Raw genomic sequence first — 8,409 nt, forward strand, 5'->3', positions numbered from 1 at the left:
TCCAGATCCGATCGATTTCTGAAGTCTTCACGGTGATTTATATATCAAGGGTGAATAACGATCGCCACTGCTGCCCAACAGGACTGGGGCAAGTCCATAAATTATGCCGCATGTATCGATCATCATCGATCGTGTTCCAGTTTGAAATATACAGCTCAATATCCAATCGCGTTTAGATGTGGGTTTTTCCCCCTTTCGACAATAATTCATTGTGCTTGGTTGAGATATAGTTTGTAATTTGTGGCTCAGCATCGTGTGCGGTAGATAAATCACCCCGACTGACGGAAAGCGATTTTTGCCAGTATTTCAAGTATTGTTGGTCGAAGCTCCCGTAGAATACGTAAAAATTCTCCTAGTTTGAAAAATAATTTTAGCGACGAATTTGATTCCCACCCGTCTACAATGTCACTAATTTGCCTTTCCAAATTGCATCCTTTTTTTATTGAGGGGCATTACTCCGGCGCAAACACAAAACAGCCAATCGATCGTCGTCATTGTCTTTTTATATTGTCTTCATTACTGTCGCCGCCGGCGGATAATAACACTGTCGAATATCATCCTCCATCGATCGCGATCTCGAACGATAATCGATTGCCGAGCCCGATCGCATCGCTCGTTCACACACCCTTCTTCGGCTTACTGAAGACTGGTGGGCTTTGTTTGGCGTAAAATTTGGACGATGAAGCCATTTTGACAGCTAAATGTTAAAGATCACAAAACGTCGTTATGCTCTTTTTCACGTGTCTTCAAAAGAAAATCTCCAGAATAGAAATTGATAGTTATGTCAATAACGGGTCCCTCTACCCTATTGTCACCCAACGTGAACTGTCTTGTCGTCGATGGCGATGTCATCTTGGGCGATGGCATTGGATGACAACGACGACGATGACGAACGTCCCCACACAAGAGTTGCGGAACATAATTAGCGTTCTGTTGGTTGGTTTTGGTCCGTTCTGTCTCCTTTTACGATGCTTTGCACTTCAGGGTTGTCCACGACGGTCGAATTTGTGATCATATTTCTTGAAAGCTTGAAAAATAACTTACCATCAGACACGCCAAAATCTCATTGCGTCCTCAAATATCCGAACTGTCAAACGAAGCGTTACCAAGCGTTATGCCAAACTGCCCAGCAGTTTTCGCATGCGACGAATTGCTAAAACAGTAACCCTACCGTCACCCTGACTGAAAAGTCCGTCAGACGTCCGTCGTTTGTCGTCCGTGCAACCGTACGACGTCGCACGACAATGTCGTGCGACTTTCGCGCGAATGTCATACGTTTTTGCACCAAAATGTCGTATTTGTCGTGCGATCGATGATCGAAATTGTACGACATTGTCGTACGACATTCGACCGACGTCGCACGGTTTTGTTATTTAGAATGTCGTGCTATTGTCGCGTGCTGTCATTTCGGATTTTTAGGTTATGATGCAGTTGAAAAAAACTGTTGTTTTGTTTTTATTGTTTTTTTTTATTCAAACTGTCAAAATTTCACAAATATTTTCACTTGTTCACTAAATTTCACTTGCGGATCGCCGAATCTTCTCCAACTTGGCTTCCTTCGGGATTTTCTTTGACCGCAGATTCCGGCTTGGATTTTGGTGTTCTTCTGAGGCGGCCGTGGCAGCATCTTGGGCGTGTTGGACTTTTGCTCCTCGCCGAGCTGATCAAACGCCTTGGCGACGATCTTGGACCTCCGACGGATTGATGTTTACCGGAGTACGAGACAACGTGGGTTTGTGGGAGCATGAGTACGAGAAAACGTGGCTGCTTCCGTGGGTTCTACGGAAGCCACGCGGGACCACACGGGGACGCATGATTTCCGACAGGATCAGATTGGAATATGTTTACTGCCTGAAAAAATATATCATCAATCAACAATTGGCAAGAACTTATACATTAAATTCAGAATTCAATAATAATAATCTCGATAAAAATAATAAAATTTCAAGACAATAAAATTTCAAATATGTATTTTTGAACTGTAAAAGAAAAACTAAATTTATGAATTCTCGCTAACTTTTACAAAAGGTCCTGTATACATAGGAAACCAATGACGCATTGGTTGTTTTGAAAATGTAATCAAGAATTATCAAAATTTAAACATTTAAAAAGAATTATAAATGAAGACTTATAAAAAATTTAAATTTAAAAACGTATAAAACTCAGATTATTGCAAATAATTTTAAAATCCAAAAGTATTATTATTATTTAAAAATTGTACCAAATTTGGGAATGCTAAAAAAAAATTAACAATCAAACGTTTACAAATTTCTGAATTTTTGTATGACCCAATCAAATCATCATCTCATCATCAAATTCTGAAATTCTAAAATTCTAAAATTCTAAAATTCTAAAACTCTAAAATCCTAAAATTCTAAAACTCTAAAATTCTGAATTTTTTAAATTTGAAAGTACCTCAATACCAAAATCATTTAATTCAATTCATGATGTTTTTATAACTCTTGTTTTTCATTTGACATTGTTTTCTTAATTTTTACATTGCAAAATTCTTGAAATTTTTCAAAAGTTACCTTATAGATTTTAGATTTTTTCCAATTAGAAATTGTAAAATGTATGATTTTTGAGATTTTTCTTAAGAATTTTAAAAATTAAAAGATTTAACATTTTTAAAACTTAAAAAAATATGTTGTAAATGTTTTTTTATTTTGTATAATTTTTATTTTGTAATTTTTTTTGAAGTTTTAAAATTTGTATTTTATTTAATATTTTCAAAAATTTTAGATTTGCAAAAAAATAAAAAAATGAGATTTTTTTAATTTGTAGAATTTAAAGATACTTATTCATTCTTAAAATGCGTACAATGTAAAAAAATAGAATTTTCGAATTTATTATTTAAAATCATATATTACTGGAATTTTAGCATTTTTAGTATTTACAACTTTGGAATTTTAGAATTTGTAATTTTTTGAATTTTAGAATTCAAAATTCCAATTCGTGCGACTAACGTTTTGGGAATTTAAGAACTTTATAATGTTAGATTTTTAGTTTTTATGAATTGAAGAATTTTAGTATTGATGAATTAGGAAATTTTAGTATTTAAATTTTTGTCAATTTCAAAATTTTCATATTTCAAGATTTCAAAATTAAAAAAAAATATTTGAAGACTTTGAGAATTTTAAATTCTTTTATTCTTATGTTCTGGAATGCTAGAATTTTAAATTAAGAATGAAAAACTTTATAATTTAATTTTACAATTATCAAATCAAAACAGCGTTGAAGTTTTTTTAAGCTTTAGTATTTTAGATTTTTGTTTTATTTTTCAGTTTGGAATTATTGGATTGAAAAGTTAAGAATTTGCGATGTTCCATTCATCCTAATTTTAATTTCGACCATCCAATCGCACTTCCAGCACACCTCCTCCATCGTTTCTTAAACATGACTCACCAGTTCCATTAGATATGCGTCGCAACCTCCCGCGGAAAGTAAAACACCAAACACCAACCGGTTCCTCGATCGCAAACTGATTCCTTCCTGTCCCGTCTTCCGGAATGCCGGTCGAGTATACCATATTTCCCGTCCTCCTCCTCCTCCTCTTCCTCCTATACCGCCACGAAGACCGAAATCTGGAATACAAAACACTTTGATTCGGTCGCTCGCCCACTCCGGCCGGAACTTTCTGGCAGAAAAAGTAATTCAACCTAGAACACAACTTACCTTTAAACTGTACAAAATCCTCCCAAAGCCTAAAATTAACAAAATCATCGATGCGGTGGCGGCCGTCGCTGGCTTGGCGGTGGCGTCAATTCCATCGATTCTTGCTTTTGAACCGCTGCGGCACTTCCGCTTATATTGAGTGACTTCTTGCTTCATTTCCGCGGGGCTCGGATGGTGCGGAAGATGCTGCTGGGTGTTGAACTGATAAGAGAACATAGAGGTTCTCTAGTCCGCAGCGGTGATCGTGCGGGGACAATTGCATCTGGGGCATCTGCGGCGGTCCGTGTTGGTGGACGTGTGGCGGCGGATGGTGGAGATGTGTTGGTGGTTTATGATGCATCGGTCCCATGCCGGCGGGAGGTCCGCTCAGTTCAGGAGTAGCCTGGTGAGGATGTTGTGAGGTGTTTATTATTGTTATTGGTTCAACGGCTGGGTACAGTGGAACTTACGTTACATTCGGAGGAGTTGTGTTGTAGGTCGGAGTCGGCGGCACGTTGAGGCTGTTGTTGTTGTTGAGCTCCGGTTCCGGCTGTAGATGTCAAAGAGGAGGTGGGAAAAGCCGAATCGTTGTATGTACGTCCTCATGTATTTTAGGATTGATGATGGAAATGGCTCGCCACGCTTCATTATGGTTTGGGGGGTAGCGAATTGGGCAACGGAAACTACTGCATCTGCGGAGCAGGATCAAGTGGATTAGTGGCACTGTTCGTAAGAGAGGCGACCGGATGATGAATGAATTTGGTGGTATTTACATTGAAGAGACCGTCTTTACCACCAGCCGGATGGTGTTGGCCTTGGGCCAGGATCGGTGCTGACTGTAGGAAGGCCAATGCCATGCCCGGCTTCGAACCATATTTCCACGGGTGGCCCGGTATCCGGCTGTACTGCATCTGAATACACGAGGTAAAGAACGGTTCCCAATAAATATTCATAGAAATAGAAAGTTTAAGTAGTTAGATTAAACCAACTTACCAACCAACTTTTTGCTCCGATTTGGTTTTGCACATTACATTTTCAACATCAATCTTTAACTTTTGTTCAATCCAGTCTGAACAAGTTTTTGCTTGATGTCAGCTGTCAAAGTTTTTTCGCCGACGCCGCCGAAACGTCAATCTGTCAGAAAATCGATGCAAAAAACGATGTCATGCATGTCGATTGTTTGTCGTCCATTTGTCGTCCTTTCGACCAATCGATATCGAAACGGTAAAATCAAATCCGTGCGACAACTCGTACGACGTGCGACATTTTTCAAACAGGGCATCGCCAATATAACAGAATCGAACAATCGATTTCGGGCTACAATTCTCCAGCTTAAAAAGCATGTTCGAAAGAAAAAAACAAACCAGGAAAACAACAAAAACTCACGTGCACAACATAAACGATTGACACATCAAAAAGCTGACGCGATGCCCGGAGCAAAGACAAACCCATCGTTTGCGTTTGTTCCTCTTGATGACTGCGCCGTTTGCGAGGGGTGTAATTTTGTCATCAAACGCGCAATATAATGACAGGTCGGTGCCTAATGAACGAAATGCGAAATCACACACACGATGGTATTTAGGCACGGACAAAGTGTGAGCGACGAAACGTGTTTTTAAATGTTTTTAAAGTAACGTTTATATTATTCATAGAAGCTTGTACCAGAATCTCCGAGACAATAAACAAGTCATGTTGTAAATCAGGAATTCAAAACAATCATTTATAAAGATTTCCTTTAAGTCATAAACCGTCCAAGAAACAGATCCCACCGCGGCAATAAATCAAAATTACATGACATTCCCGGGAGCAGATCTAGTTTATTTAACTTTCTCAATGTGCGATGATGAGAAGTAGGGTACGTTATCCATTAGTGGACCCCTTTCCTATAGTGGACCCTCTGAAGGGTTTTTGATGAAAAATTCAATAAAATCACAATTTCAAGCGTGTTGTTGTCTACAAATCTTTTATTTGGCATGTTCAGCATCATTTAAAACAATGTTGACAGACATTGAATTGTCCTTTTCACCAAAATAAGTGTTTTGAGTTCGACATCTGAAATCAGCCATGGCCACTAGCGTTTTCATAACAAAACTGCATTTATATTTTATGATTGAATTAACCATCCAATCATTTTTTGACTGATTATTTAATTTCAGCAAGTCGAAATAATGTAAGTTTAAGGATCTTTACTAAAATAAAGCGAAGAACTGCCATTTTCGAGCAAAAATTGGGGGGGTCCAATATAGGACAACGAAATCCAAACTTTTCCAAAAGTGGACCCCTGTTAATTTAACCTTCAAAAATGAAGAAAACTGTGTATTCAAGCAAAAGTTTCTCTAAAACATACAATAAATGCTTGTTGTTGTCAACCTAAACGCATATTTTTTTCAATTATGAGAATAAATATAACTGTTTTCATGTTAAAAGTACCAAAAATGCTGAAGCCGTAAAAATTTATAATTAATCAAAACTATAGTTGATTGTACTTAACTGAAGCATCATAAATGCAGTTTAAAATGATATTTTATAATAATAAATCAATAACAACACATTTTTTAAATAAACATGCGTGATTTTATCAGCAACTGTAAACAAATCTATTATTTAGTTTCGGTCAACCATTTATGTAATTAATATGGAAAATTTTGCATCAAGATTACTTTTTTTAATTATTTTTATGTTTATAGTGGTTTTTGAAACGTTTTCTCTGATCTTTTTCGGAAATAAATGTTTTTAAATGTCTGTTAGGTTTTTTGTTGTTTAAAGCCAAATTTGTTAACAAAACATATTTGTTTATAATGAAAAGTGAGCAAAATCCATCTTTTATTCATTATATCTATCATTAGACCTACACCATGCATCAAAACATCAAATATCGGTTAAATTTGGTATAAAAATAACAGTTTGCCTATAGTGGACCCGGGTCCACAATCGGATTATGGACCCGGGTCCACTATAGGAAAAGGGGGTCCATAACAAGGCAAAAAAACTTTTTTTTCAAATGGCTATTTTTCTGCTCAAAAACAAATAACTGATGAAACAAATAGTCAAAATTGTTCAAAAGACTTCAGATTTCATTGTTTTGTACAAAGGGTTATGAAAAAGTGCTTAAAATATTGAAAATTTGTGAAAAATGTGCATCGGCTCTACTAGGGGGTCCACTAATGGTTAAAATACCCTACTACTCAAAGAGCGTCGTCGGCATCTGGATCTGGTGTCTTGTCTAATGAAACCCCGCCTCACGTCGTCTGCTTTACGACTTCCAAAGCTCATCACTGAAACAACATTCCATTTTCACCCCGCGGCTTCAAACCAACCCATCATCATCATCATCCATAGTTATTACAACAATTTCATCACACTTATTGTTCTAAGCTCGTTCGTTCCGACGCTGCTGTAGGTCTCACCCGTGCGGCCACAGATTCCGTCAATTTTATTACAATGTTTATTTAATAACTTTTATCTATTAATGGTGCTGGTCCGGGCCTCTTCAGAATTGATGTGCCGTTTTTATGGCCCGGGGAATCTGGCCGTGGTGGTGAGAGAACCTTTTCCGCACTTGACTCGCGACGGCACCGTCCTTAAATATTCTTTCAAAGCACGAGTAAACTTTTAGATTTTTTTACACAAATTTAGACCATTGTATCTGCTGGATCTGTTGATTGAAGATGTGAGAAATTTGAGGGAAAATATGCATTGAGAATACAAACAAAGCAATTATTTTTCGATCTAAATATTGCTTTAAAAAAATTGATAATAATTAATTAATTTTGATACATAGACATAAGGAGTTTGCTCATAAACATCACGAGTTATCGCGATTTTACGAAAAAAACGTTTTGAAAAAGTTATTCGTCATCGATCATGGCCGTCCATGGTCACCCGCGACAGACACGGACGACGAAACAAATGGTAACGCAAAAAGTAACTTTTTCAAAACTTTTTTTCGTAAAATTGCGATAACTCGTGATAAGCAAACCCCTTATGTCTATAAATCAAAATTTTTGTAATTGTCTGCTCTACAACTTTGTAGAACATTGTTACACTCTAAAAAATAACCCTGCAAAGTTAGAAAAAACACGAAATTTTAAAATGAAAAATTTTGTTCTAAATGAAAAAATTACCCTTCTGGGTTAATGTAGATTCGAAAAGTACATTAAATTTCCCTTATAATGACATGTTCAAAATCTTTTACAGTTGTAAATCGGTAAGTAACGGAAAATTGCAGAGTTTTTAAAACTTTTTTAGTGTTTTTTTTTATGAAAAATACGTTTTTTCGGAATTCTGAGTACGCAATCAAATTGGGCGTCTAATTTTACATAAAAGTCCCTTTGACACCAAATTTCTATCTCATCACCGTTTCAGGCTGCAAATTATTGAAAAACACCTCTTTTTTCGCATGTTCAAAAATGGAAGGGGTCGTACCGCCCCTCTGTCACGAGATATCAAAAAGCGGACCTCGGATTCGTGATCAGGGACAAAAGTAACCCCACAGGACAAAGTTTCACGCAAATCGAAGAGGGGTCGGGGCAACTTTTCCCGATTTCGTGTGAGTTGGTAGAGAATTACCCTTTGTTTCTTTATAATAAAAAATATCTTACGAAGGTTTTAAGACAGGGGTGCTCAAGCTTTTGGCCCTGCGGACCAGATCTGATATTTCTGAAGCAGTGGTGGGCCGGAACTGATATTTAATAATTGTTGAAAAAGTAAACACATTTTTTTTTCAATTTTCTAATGATTGGGTTCGTCTAAAGT

At 36.9% G+C, this 8,409-nt stretch overlaps 1 long non-coding RNA gene across 2 annotated transcripts; it reads right to left on the reverse strand.

The window, feature by feature from the left end:
* Window positions 1–1,657: 1,657 nt before the first annotated feature.
* Window positions 1,658–4,800, reverse strand: LOC120417198 (uncharacterized). 2 transcript variants are annotated; one of them, XR_005605435.1, is made up of 6 exons: window positions 4,648–4,800; window positions 4,428–4,565; window positions 4,125–4,346; window positions 3,676–4,057; window positions 3,406–3,599; window positions 1,658–1,851 (listed from the first exon to the last, which is right to left on the reverse strand). It is a non-coding gene; the product is annotated as an uncharacterized LOC120417198 (long non-coding RNA). The 2 variants fall into 2 exon arrangements; XR_005605434.2 differs by having other exon boundaries at window positions 3,406–3,584; window positions 4,648–4,799.
* Between the last annotated feature and the right edge of the window lie 3,609 nt (window positions 4,801–8,409).

This window comes from Culex pipiens, chromosome 1 (genome assembly GCF_016801865.2).
Source record: "Culex pipiens pallens isolate TS chromosome 1, TS_CPP_V2, whole genome shotgun sequence".
Lineage (NCBI taxonomy): Eukaryota > Metazoa > Arthropoda > Insecta > Diptera > Culicidae > Culex > Culex pipiens.